The sequence below is a fragment of the Lynx rufus genome, unplaced genomic scaffold (genome assembly GCF_022079265.1).
Source record: "Lynx rufus isolate CCGP_SWC_20201006 ecotype Redwood Valley unplaced genomic scaffold, mLynRuf1.p SCAF_5, whole genome shotgun sequence".
NCBI lineage: Eukaryota > Metazoa > Chordata > Mammalia > Carnivora > Felidae > Lynx > Lynx rufus.
Genome location: NW_025814867.1, coordinates 56,629,618 through 56,643,282, shown reverse-complemented (window position 1 = coordinate 56,643,282; position 13,665 = coordinate 56,629,618). Strand labels below are relative to the sequence as shown.

At 32.7% G+C, this 13,665-nt stretch overlaps 1 pseudogene; it reads right to left on the bottom strand.

Annotated features, from left to right (window-relative positions):
* Positions 1-1,792: 1,792 nt before the first annotated feature.
* LOC124526971 (60S ribosomal protein L11-like) lies at positions 1,793-2,316 on the bottom strand (annotated as a pseudogene).
* Positions 2,317-13,665: the final 11,349 nt, after the last annotated feature.

The window sequence follows — 13,665 nt, the reverse complement described above, 5'->3', positions numbered from 1 at the left end:
ATGTGTTTTATGTGTACACTCAAGAATGATTTCAGTATATTTACTTGAAAGTAACATTCAGTTTTATTATATAGTACTCTTAAGCTCTCCAAAGTGATAGAGCCAATTTATAATCCCTCTACTGAATGTGATAAATAATATTTCTCCATATTTTTATCAACAGTTTTTAACCCTTCATGAGAGTTTTATAAAATTTTAATTTAAGAAAATGTTATAGTTTTTAACTGGTGCTTAATACTTTTAGTTGGTCTTTCTCAGATTACTAAAGAAGTTGAATAAATTCTGATATATTAGTAACCAATAAGATTTCTTATACTATATATATATATATATATATTTCTTTTGATGATTTGTAGAAGTTATTTATATATAAATAAATACTTGATAGTAATTATTTATTTGTTTTATTTGTTGTAAATAACTTTTCATGGCTAGGATTATCTTTCAAATTATTTTTGGTAATTTTTTCATTTTATAAAAGATAATTTAATGTAAACAAATGCCAGTATTTATTTTTCTGGATTGTATTTAATGTTAGGAATTAAAATCACTAGCCTCCACACAACTTGATTATCAGGATTAAGAACCAAGATCATCTATGTCAACATGACAACTATTTGTTTCAGAAGATTCTTGCCCAGAAAGCTAAGGCTATAAAGGAATAAATGACTTTATTGTCAGAAAACCAATTTGTGTAACTGGAAAACTCTCTCCTGTTAGAAGAATAGAAAGCTAAGCTAAGCAAACAATTCACTTATGAAATAATTTGCTTATCAAGATTTGCTTCACAATCCTCACTTCATAGTGCCCATCAATTTTACATGATTTTGTCACTGACTTGGCCTGATTATACTCAACTTCTCACCTTGAAACCTCTTAAACCACTTGAGAACAAACTCAGAGATGTGTTAAGATCTTCCACGACCAACCAATTTCTTCTAAGAATTACTAAGACTGTCAAAATGGTGTCCTCTCTTAAAAAAATAAATAGAATAAACTTAATTTGCTTTAGTGATCACTTATGTTGTGCAGTTTTCTGAAGGAACCAAACAGTTAACAATCCTGGAATTCACACTGAGATCCAATCAAGACACTCTTACTCCTATACTTCAAAATTCCCAACTTGGAAACTATACACCTCCTTTCAGAGGTGCATCCAAATGCTGATAGTGAATTAAGTGTTGCATTGTGTCTGACTCCAATTCCTTTTGTCAAACTTGCAAATATTTTCCTAGGAAAGGCAGCACTTTTAGGAATCCTTGATTACCTGATAAGATATAAAAAACTCTTGTTCTGGGCAGAAACCAGCCTTATTAGTAATAATAGGACTGTCTATGCTTGCCATTTTTCAGAGTGAGTCATTAAGAGGAATGTCACACAGAAGAGGATGTACCTAGGACCAATATGGCTATCTCTCAAGCTGGATGTAAAAATTGATGAATTTAGATTTCAACAGAGCATTGTTCTTTACAAACAAATTTCCCCTTGTGATAAATCTCCCCAATCTCCTCTTGTTTGTCCCTAAGAGTCTGGACTGGAAGTGACCTCTTATCTAAAATTTTTGTCTGCCAGGAATTGAAAATTTGTCAGGTCTGCAGCAGAGGAAGCCAGCCATATTCAGTTAAGAGGCCTGAGAAATAAGGTACATCAACAACATAGACAATGAATAATTTCTAGACCCTCATAGGCGTGTCAGATTGCTGCCTTCTTTAAAAATTTTACTTATTTATTTATTTTAGCATTTCACTGAAAAGTTTTTGTCGGTCTTGGTCTTCTGGATGGAAATGGAAATTTATTTTTCAGGAAGGAGTATCCCATCATGCTTCATGCTTCACCTGTAATCAGTGCATGGCCTCCTCTTTGCTGATCCTGTTTTTGTATTTGGCCACAATGTAGCCTGCCCTGTGCTTCTTGTCTGCAATGCTGAAACTTGACTTAGAACCACATGGAAATCTAGGCTGTAGATACCAATGCTTGGATCATGTTTGATTCCCAGATTGATGTGTTCCTGAATCCCCAAACCAAGGATTCCAGGACTGGAGAAGTTAACTCACACTCCAGCACTTTTAGACCTTTCTCCAGGAATTCCTCTGCCTTGACCCCATGGAATGTGCAGTGGACAGCAATCTTTTCATTTCTCTTGATGCCAAAGGATCTGATGGTGTGTCTAGCTTTGGAGAACACAAAAGGTCTGGCCTGTCAACTGCCCCAGTACCTTAGCTGCCTGAGTCAGTCTGTCCATTCTCCTCCCACCCTACAGATACTGAGGCAGAGCTTGTAGATGGGAAGTTCCCACATGGAGTTCTCTTTTTGCCTTGATCTGGTGCAATGATGGGGAACAGGAAGAGCCAGAGTACTGCTTGTTAAGTGTATTCAAACTATGGCTCTAATTCTCATACTTAATATTAAAAATGGCACAATATCAATGGGCCCTTGGGAAACTTTCTAAAAAAATTTTTTTTAACGTTTATTTATTTTTGAGACAGAGAGAGGCAGAGCATGAATGGGGGGAGGGTCAGAGAGAGAGATGGAGACACAGAATCTGAAACAGGCTCCAGGCTCTGCGCTGTCAACACAGAGCCCGACGCAGGGCTCAAACTCACAGACTGCGAGATCACCACCCGAACCGAAGTCGGACACTCAACCGACTGAGCCACCCAGGTGCCCCGGGAGATTTTCAATATGAGCAAAATATTCATTTGAGAAGTATCTATAAGAATGGAGAAGGGGTATAAAATTCCATATATCCAATGGTCTGACTGCATTTGTACATCAAAGTTCTTACATTCAGATTCCAGGTTGTTTTGATTAAATATTCCTTGGCCAGAAAAATTATAAGTATACAAAGTTTTGTATCCCTCTGCATTACCCAGATCACCACTTGAACATAATGACATTTATGTTAGTGGCTAACATTCCACAACCCTCTTTATAACCCATTTTCCTTCCATTTTCTCACACCAGAAATGTTCAGAGCCTAATTGCTTAACATTAATCTTTTTGGGGGGCACCTGGATGGCTCAGTTGGTTAAGTGTCCAACTCTTCATTTTGGCTCAGGTCATGATCTCCTCGGTCAGCAAGGTGTCTGCTTGAGATTCTCCCTCTCTCTCTCTGTCCCTCCCCCACATTATATATAATAATATGTATTATACATATTATTATATATAATATATTTTATTATACATATTATTATATATAATATATATTATATATTATATTATATAGAATAATATATATAATATATATTATATATAATAATATATATAATAACATATATTATATATTTTCCCAGACATTTACTTTATATAGAGTCATTTTCTAGAAACAGTTTTGATTATTTTGATCTCCTTCATGTAGTTATTTTGCTTTCCATGGTTGCCCATATTTTCTTTTATACATACTTAACACTTTTTAGATTCATAAACCTTTTACTCTGACTTAATGAATTAAATAAAGTATTAGGAACATGTTTAGAGAGAACAGTAAAAGCCATATAATAGTGTATTCAACTAAATAGGACTTTGTTTTTCCTTATTCTCAAAAAGACTGAAGATAGAGTAGGTACTATAACCAAGATGGCAACATAGATTGTTTCCAACATCAGACTCACTCGCAAACAGACCAACTAACAACTATTAATACACAAGATGCCATTTTGAAAGCCCCGGAACCCAGGTATAGGGCTGAAGCATCCCCCTAGACCATAATGCAGAGAAGGGCTGCATTAGAAGGTTAAGAGGAGTAGAACAGCTACACTGGACCATATCACCCTTTCTCTAAGCTGGCACAGCACTGCACTGAGAACCAACCACTCCCTGCCCCCCACCCCCAGCCTATGGTTTCTCCAGTGGGAGAAGAGAGTCCAAGGTGTATATCTAAGGTGCCCAGCAAATGGGACACTTCCCGGGAGGCCTATTTGGGTCTTGCCTCAATGAGGAATTCTGGGACTAGCCCACTGGATTGAGGTAGAGATGGAGAAGGTGGTGGGACTTACAGCAACCAGTGCCTAGACCTTGGAGGACCTAGCTCCCGCTTGTGGCTATGTCAAAGCAGAGACCCTAGCCAGAGGTTCCCAGAAGTGGGATTGCTGGATCACATGATGGTTCTCTTTCTAATTTTTGGTGCAGTCTCCATACTGTTTTCCACAGCTGTTGTATCATTTTATATTTCTACCAACAGTGTATAGGGTTTCAATTTCTCCACAACTTTGCCAACTCTTATTATCTTAAAAAATTATTATCAGGCCTATGTCATGAAATTTATTCCCCTTTGCCTTACCTAGACCAGTGGAAGGAAATACCTATCTTCTTATGTATTTATTTATTTTTTTCTGAAGGAGGGAAATCCTTCCACTTAGAGGAATTGCCAGGTATGATTCCCCTTCCTAGAATTTGTATCTGAGAAGATTTCTTTTTGTGTCAAGACTTAGAAGAAGGAGGCCTTGGGCTTTCTGCCCTAACCTCTACCTATTATTTCAGTATTATATTACAAATTCCTGTCTCTTTCTTGGGGATGAGAGAGTCACCCTTAAGAACCAAAAAAAAACGAATGGCTAGGCACTCTCCTTTCTGTTTTAACTAATAAACTGCTAACCTGAAATGCTCACATGTCTGGGAATAATGGAATATTCAGTCAAAACAAGAAGAAAATACTGCCATGACAGAGAAATACAAGTACTGTATGATTTCACTTACATATGCAACATAAAAAAGCCGAACTTACACAAACAGAGAGTAAACTAGGCAATTGCCAGTGGTACAGGATAAAGTGGGAATAATGGGTGAATGTGGTCAAAGGATATAAACTTTAGTTATAAAATAAATAAATTCTGAGATTTTAATGTACTGTATGGTCACTATAGTTAACAATACTGTATTGTATATTTAAAATTGCTAAGAAAATAGATCTTAAAAGTTCTTAACACACACACACACACACACACAAAGTAACTATATAGATGATGGATGTATTAACTAACTTAAGAATGGTAATCATTTCACAATACATACATGTACCAAATCATCATGCTATGTACATATACACCATATACATATACACAATTATATATGTCAATTATATATACCAACAAGGGAAAAATTTAAATAATTGAAAAAAAAGACCAGAGAAGGTAATTTCAGTTGAATCCACAGTACTTCTTATCTCCAATGTGCATGAATTCTATTTTCCAAATCATCCCATCATCCAAAATAGATGCTAATATGAGCTGTTTCATCAGTGATACAGGCAACAGAAAGGAAGGTAACAGAAGAAATTAAAGACACTTCCAAGGTTTGCAGAAAAATTTAAATCTCAGTGATGAAAGTCATATAACTTTGCTTAGTTATGGCCAACAAATAAAGGTTTTCAGATATAATATGTAGTCTTCATGTTTCTAAAGTGTTCAGTTGCTTGTGGTCAATCAACCATCACACTCATTTTAACTAAAGCATTTGGACAATGCAGCTCTTCAATTGATTATTTTTGTGTTTCAACTAAAAAAGATATCTGTGATTTCACACATTTCTAATTTATGCTGAAGATCATATATCTAGCTAAATTTGGAAATTATATTACTGTGGAAGAGGCGAGAGACAGAATTGAATTGTCGGTCCTTTTTTTATATAATATCTGCATTTCAAGTTCATGTTCTGGGCTGAATTGTGTTGCCCCCATTATTTATATGTTGAAGTCCTAACTCCCCATACCTCAGAATGTAAATGTATTAGGAGATAACATCTTTAAAGAGGTAATAAAGTTAAAAATCAAGTTGTTGTTTTTTTTAAGGTGAGCCTCTATCCTATCTGACTGATCCTTATAAGAAGCAAAAAAAAAAAATGTTAAAAATCTAACATTTGTTGAATAATGATAAGAAAATGGTTTTGAATATTTCAGGCAAAGGGAAGACAAGGAGTAAAGGACTTGAGGAAGAAATGTGTTGGTAATGTGTGGGGAAGAGCAAGGGGACAAATGTCAAGCATTGAGCTTTTTATTTAAAGTTTCTAAAGTAGGGGCACCTGGGTGGCTCAGTCGGTTGAGTGTCCGACTCATCTCAGGTCATGATCTCACAATTCGTGAGTTCGAGCCCCATGATGGGCTCTGTGCTGACAGCTCTGAGCCTGGAGCCTGCTTAGGATTTTGAGTCTCTCTCTCTTTATGCTCCTTCCCCCCTCACCCTGTCTCTCTCAAAAAAAAATGTACATAAAAAAATTTAAAAATAAAAAATTTTCAAAAGTATATATATATATACATATGTATTTCTTTTTTTACTGCTTTATTGAAATATAATTAACATAGAACATTGTGTAAGTTTGAGGTGTACAACATAGTGATTTTATATATGCATATATATGCAAAATGACTACCACAAAAAGATTAGTTAACACATCCATAATAGTAATATATATAGAATATTATATATGTACATATATATTATACATAATATGTATGTAATATATATGTATATATTATATTATTATACTATACATATATGTGTATATTATATATATTATATATGTACTTATATATGTATAATATATATTATATATGTACATATACATGCACATGTATATTATACATTATATATATTATATATATGTAATAGTTGGTAATTGGTAATATATTACCTATATATATATATATATATGTTATTGGTCAAAAGATATAAACTTTCAGTTATAATATCAAAAAAAAAGTCTGGCAATGTAGTGTACAACATGATGACTATAGTTAACAATACTGTATTGTATAGTTGAAAGTTTCTAAAGGAAGTAAATTAATTTTAAAAGTTCTTACCACATACACACAACTATATATATTTTAATTGAATTTCTGAGTAGAAGTCTTTGCTTTCCTTTAGACAATGTAAAATAAAAAATAATATAGCCCCTTTCTTCATTAAGGAAAATATTTTTTAAAATGTAAATATTATTTTGAAATGAATATGCTTCTATTACAAAGCAGCTGTAAAGCAAATCACCTTGGGCTAAAAATATTCAGGCACTATGTTAAAATCCATTCACTTTGATCATAAGGCAAGCTAAGAATACATAAGTTTGTGATACAGAAAATTAACTAAAGAACTTGCCCCTATTGAAATTGGGAGAGAAATTTATATATAAATTCATTTCAATCATGATTGAAAGTTTTCTTATTTTGTTTTCACATGCAATTTAGTGTAAAAGTATAAGGGCTCTCTTACAGATTTATAAGACAACTACATCTTGAATTCAATTTTAAATCCACTGGCTTAAGGTATTTTCCTGGAGACAAGAAATATGTGTTTGTAAGAAACAAAAAATCCATAAAAATACACACCTATTGTCCATAAATAACAACATCATATTTTTTTCTTGTTTCTTTTTAAATCTTAAAATACATATAAGAAGTTACAGGAGGTTTTGGTTGTTGTAGATATCTATTATGATATTTTATACATCATTTGTTAAGTAGGTATTAAGACAAAATTATCAAAAGTGATTTTTTGAGTTTCTAAACATGGAATATGTTTTATACTTTCACATTAACTTCCATTATGACAATATTTTAAGGTTGCATACCATAATCATGAAAAATATTTTTCCATATTACCATTCAAAAAATGTATAGTCAGAACTCTTGTGCACTAGGTATCTCAAAAAAGAGAATAAAGCACACTGCTTATTCTCAAGAAGCTCACAGTCTAGCAGGGAAGCCATTCTAATAAACAGAATACTGCATTCAGTATGAGAGGTGAAATGATCGTTGCATGCCTAGGGTGATATGATAGACAATAGACAATATGGGTGGGGCAATAAATTAATTCAACAGTCATTCAGCAAATATTTCTTAACCTTTTACTATGTGCCAGACATTATTTTAATTGCTGGGGACATGGTGGTGGACAAAACTACATTTACATGGTTTACATTTCATCATGGGAGACAGATAATAGGCAAAAAACACAGGTGAGCTTTACGCCATATAGTGGTAAGGGCTTCATGCCTCACGGGACTTCTGAATTTGAACTTGCCAATCATCCGAGTATAGGGAAGACTTGCTTAAGGTAACTTGACTGGGATCAGAAATCATGTCAGGTGTTATTCTCATTATCACAATGTGGAGAAAACAGAAGGTAAAAAGTCAATGAAAATAATTGTTCTAGCGGTGTTCTGTTTCCGGGTTTGTACACACCGTATGGAAAGCATGATCAAGAATGACTACAAAGGAATTCAACGTGTGTTTGAATAAATGATATGTGGTATGTGGTAAACAGAGGCAAAGATTTGGCTACTGGGTAGCTCAAGTGAGTAGAAATAAGGTTTGGCATCAAAGGGTGAAATGAAGGGGAAAAATTTTAACCATTTTTAATTTTCCCCTCTCATCTTAGACATATGGGGCATATTTTAACCTGTCCAGATACTGTGGGATGAGGTGGAATTAACGGATATGGAGGGAAACTTCTATATTTCTGTATGTGACACAAAGGAAAATGCAGCAACAACTTTGTGTGTGTGTGTATGCCGGGGGTGGAAATGGAAATTAAGAAAAAAGATAAAGGACAAAAGTCCATTTAGAGAAAAATATTTGAGGTCTTACTTGGAGATAAGTATTATAACGCCAACTCTTGTTTCCTCATGATATCTACATCTACGTCATGATACCCACATCTACCTTACTCCATAAGACTTTTGTTAATGGGTCTATTGCTTTGTTGAAAAGGCTAAACCACAATTATTCAAGAAAAGTCAATATATGAACTTTGGTATATAGTCAGTTTGACCCACAGGTACATATGAAATGTACATATGAAATATTTCTAAAATGGTTCTGTTACTGAATTTGGGCAGTATAGTAAAGCAGTCAGGACAAGTGTGCTGGCTATGGAGCCAAACAATTTGTGTTCACATCCTGCCTTCAGCCTTTACTGTGTGGCCTTGAGCATGATAATTGACCTCAGCGTGCCTCATTTTCTTCATCTGTAAAATAGAGAATATAAGTGTATCACATTATGATTGTTGTGAGGATTAAATAAAGTAACATGTAGTTTATCAGTACAAAGTCTTAATAAAGGTTAGTAATTTCTATCTTTAGTTATCTCAATAGAAAATACTTATAACTTCTTAAATCACTCTCTTATCTTGCCTCATTTGCAACATGAAAGAAAAAGGTAAATTATGTATAATATTACAACTATTATAAAACTATCAGAGAGTTAAAATAAAAAAAAATAGAAGATTAAGTAATTCAAATAATATAACTAGATTTTTATTTTTGGTGGAATAAAAAAGTTATATGTGTCTAAATTGCAATAGGAAGACTAGGACAACTGAGTCTATTTCAGTTTAGGACACTGAGTATCTGAAATTATGTGAGGATTTCAAAGGCGGTGTCAACCATTAAGTGTATATTGTTGTTTTTTAAAACTTTGTTTTCACAGTAAACTTTTATGGTAAAATAATGTTTTTTGGAACCTAATAATTAAAAAAATGTATTTGTAAGGTTATGTGTGGGTTTGACACCATTATTAGCTCCTGTTGTTAAATTTAAGCATCTTAATTAGTTAGAGATTGCATTTTTACTGCAAGTAAAAGAGAATATAACTAAAAAACGGCTTAAACAAAGTTTGCATTTTCCTTACATAAGAGAATTCCAGAAGCAAATACCCCAGGACAAATATAGCAGCTCTTTTTGTTATAAAATGCCCACACCTTTCCTCATGCCCAGTCATCTTTATCATGGTTTGTCACCTGATAGTTATGAACAGGAGTTCTATATCCAGTATCAGGAGAGTGTTCCAAAAGAAGGATAGAACAAAGAAAGGGCAAAGAACAACTGCAGGTTTCAATTATTGTTTAAAAGTGTTTTTTGAAAATCAGTATCAGTAATTCTCACTTATACCTATTTGGCCAGAACAATAAATAAAGTTCAAGTGGTAAGCTTTCTAAGAGAGAAGGGGAAAACTGATGTTTTGTGAGTAGTGTCTACCTGTCTAAATAAAAACAAATCTGGAGTCAAAGAATAGTGATTTTTATTTTATTATTTTTTATTTAAACATTAAATTTAAATGTTTATTTGTTTATTTATTTATTTATTTATTTATTTATTTTGAGAGAGAGAGCCAGAGAGAGCAAGAGCAGGAGAGAGGCAGAGAGAAAAGAAAAGAGACAACCCCAAGCAGGCTCCATTCCGTCAGTGCAGACCCAACGCTGGTCTCAGTCTCACCAATCCTGAGATAATGAGCTGAAATCAAGAGTCAGATGCTTAACCAACTGAGCTACCCAAATGTCCTGCCATTTTTTATTTTAAGTAATTCTTTTTAAATTGCTGCTCTTTACACCAATTGCTTATTCTGAAAAAATCCAATAAATCAATGAGGTTTAACAATTTGAATATATAGAATAATTATATTTTAATAATAATAAGCAAATATTTTCTTTAAATTTAGTAGACTAAGAAAAACTCTTAAATGGTGATCTCATATATATATATACACCATGGGCTGTACAGAGTAGTTAAAATAAATATCTATAGGGATATTTGGAAATCCTTCAAAACATGTTATAGAGCTATTTCTTGATAGCCTTTGGGAATAAATAAATTTCAATTCCAGATAATTTTTAAATCTACCTTTCTATCTGGTTTCTCATGAACAGAATCAAGCAAAAATATGAAACACTCTAAGATCATCACAAAGAATGTGAAGCATCATAAACCTGCCCAATGACCTTGAGATATTAAATACTTCATGCTGAATTAGGAAATGCATTAATATATTTATTCAACACATATTTACTTTGAACCAATTAAGTATTACCCTATGCACAGTGCAATGGTAGTATTGAGATTCTATGATTCAACTTAACGTTTTGAAATGTTTTATATAATTAACTGTTTTGTGGATGATCAAAGGAAAAATAAGTTAAGTTCTTTTTTGAAAATATTTTTTCTTGTTTTATTAAAAAGTTGTCTTTGAACTGTCAGCACTAAGCTTAGTATAATTATCTTGATGATGCGAGGAAGCCCAAGCTGGTTGTAAGTCACAAGAAATGGCACAAAGCTAAAAGGAAGATGAAATCAAGTGAGTGGATAAAATATTCTTCTTTCATAGGTGGGATCTAAGAAGGGATGTACTTCACAAATATTCCTTTCAGTTTGAGAGCAATTCAAAAAAGGAAAGAGTCAAGAGCACCATTGCTTCAAAAGCTGACCTAGAATAGCTTTTCAATGTAACAGAAAGTATTCTCACTGGGGAAAGCAAAGGCTGCAATAACTACATGATTTTAACCTAGATCTAGTTCATACAAGTGCCACCTCCTGGAATGGAGCTAGTTCAAGTGGTTACATCAAGTCAAAACGTGAAGATTGTATGCACCTTTCAGAATTCTGAGTTCAAACTTCATTTGGTTGAAATAAATTGTGCTTCATCTTAATTCTTGTTTCAAGCCAGGATACACATGCTGATTGATTTATTGCCATCAAGTGATAAATTTTCTGAACAATAATATATCCCCCCCCACTTTAAAATAGCTTACAGGAAAAATGAACCAAGGAAAATTAATCCTATACAGAAGAATGCCATGATGAAAGTAATACATAGAAATAAATTGTATTTCCAGATATTACACTTCTCACTCAAGATATAAGAATCCCCAAGAAGTTGGGAAAAAAGAAAATATTAGGCTCTTACTGGGTAATTAATATATTTTTTCTTTTTAAATTGTTATTATCAGTGTTATCAATGCTACAACCACTCCCATGTTCAGTGAGTTTCTCTAGGGAGAACAAATAACTGATTTGATGTTATTTATCTGACCAGCTTGTATTGGTCTAACAAATGTAATGATTTAAAATTTCTTGATCAGCCACTAGGAAACTTTACAAAGCTATCTTTAAATATATATATATATATATATATATATATATATATAAATTTATTATTATATAAACATATTTTTATTACCAATAATTTTAACTCTTCAGTCAATGTCAAATTCCACCCCCTACCTCTGGGAAAAAAAATAATCATGAAGAAACATATTTTTTGTTTGTGTGAATGATATGTTTGGTAAACTTATCGAACTATCATCATTCAAAACATAATCATGTTTTAATTATGCTTGAGTTGGAAACATGGATTAGTGATTAAAAATAAGAAGTTTATAATATCAAAGATTGATATCAGTGAATTATTTATTCTAATCATTAACATTAAACTTGAAATCGTTATATATGCAAAACACAATTTTATGCCACAAATCCACAACAGTAGGCTTTTCAATAAAGATAACATTGCTGTCACAATTATAATAAATAAATCAGTAATATGTATTATTTATTATAAAAGCACTGAATGTACTTAGATGTTTATTTTAAAGTTATTTTTATCATTGTGGACTACCTTGACTGTACGTCTTGCTGTTTTTATATGAGAATGACCAAGAAATAACACATGGACTATTATTTGCAGCAAAATTTAAATAGCTCCCATTTGTATTCTCGTATTTCATAAAGGTATGTTGTAATATTTTGGCAATAAAGCAGAGGAGAGGAAATAACTAGAAGAAATAAATGATAGATTAATGAAACCACATCAACTACTGATAAAAAATATAGGCAGAGAAACTAAGGATAGTTTTGGTTGCTTGCTTTATCTTGCTTTGTAAGTGATTTTTACCTTTATATGATATAACAAACCATCTTTATATAGAACAGGTATATAAATTTTAAGTAAAATATGAGTTTCCAGAGAAATTCTTTCTTTAAAAATATATTATTGGTTATAATTCACTAGGCTCTTGAGGGACATGTTTATTTCAAATAGTTGTTAGTTTTGAGAGAGATAAATAATCAAGTGAAAAATACAAGTTACTTTAAAATGTAGTGTAATTGATATGCAAGTGTAGTATATTGGTAACAAGTAGTAAAGGTAAATATTTCATAGGTTTAAGGAGGGAATGGGGAGATGGCTGTGAATGAAGAAGATTTAAAATTTATAAAGAAAATAGATGTATGGTGTTCAAAAGTCTGTTTCAGTGTTTTATAGCCATAGCTTGTAGACACACTCAAACTCCCCAAAAGCTTTCCATCTGCCATTCTGGATGCATAGATCTATGCATTCAAATAAAAGACAAGAACTGAGATAGTTAATTTTTGTTTACTTTTTAGAAACCTTAGAGAAAAAATAAAACTTACATGATATGGGTGGCAGGAAGCCATGAGAATATGAGTGTGAAGGATTAGTCTTTGCCATTAATCTTATGAATAGAAGTGGAGAACAATATGGAAGAAATTCTATGCAAGGTAAAAGTCTTAGGAAAGTGAGGGTGTAAGGAGGGTACTGAATAGACCAGTAGAACAAAAGATCACTTATAATGTGGTATCAGGAGAAAAGAAGGGATTAATAAAAATAATAGGCTGTGGAAGGTGTAAAAGCTGAGTATGAACTTTAATACAGGCAATACAAAATAACTCGATGATACAAGGTTTTATTAGGAATATGCTGGCAAATGCCAGATTGCTTCATGGAGAAAAGGACACCATTTAGAAAGCAATTTCAATATTATGAAAGTGAGGCAATGTGGGAGGATGTAAGAGGACATATTGGTTATGCAAAGATACTGGATTTTATCCAGAAAGCAATGAACTGTAATTTGCATTTTAGAAATTTCACTATGCAGTGTGGATAA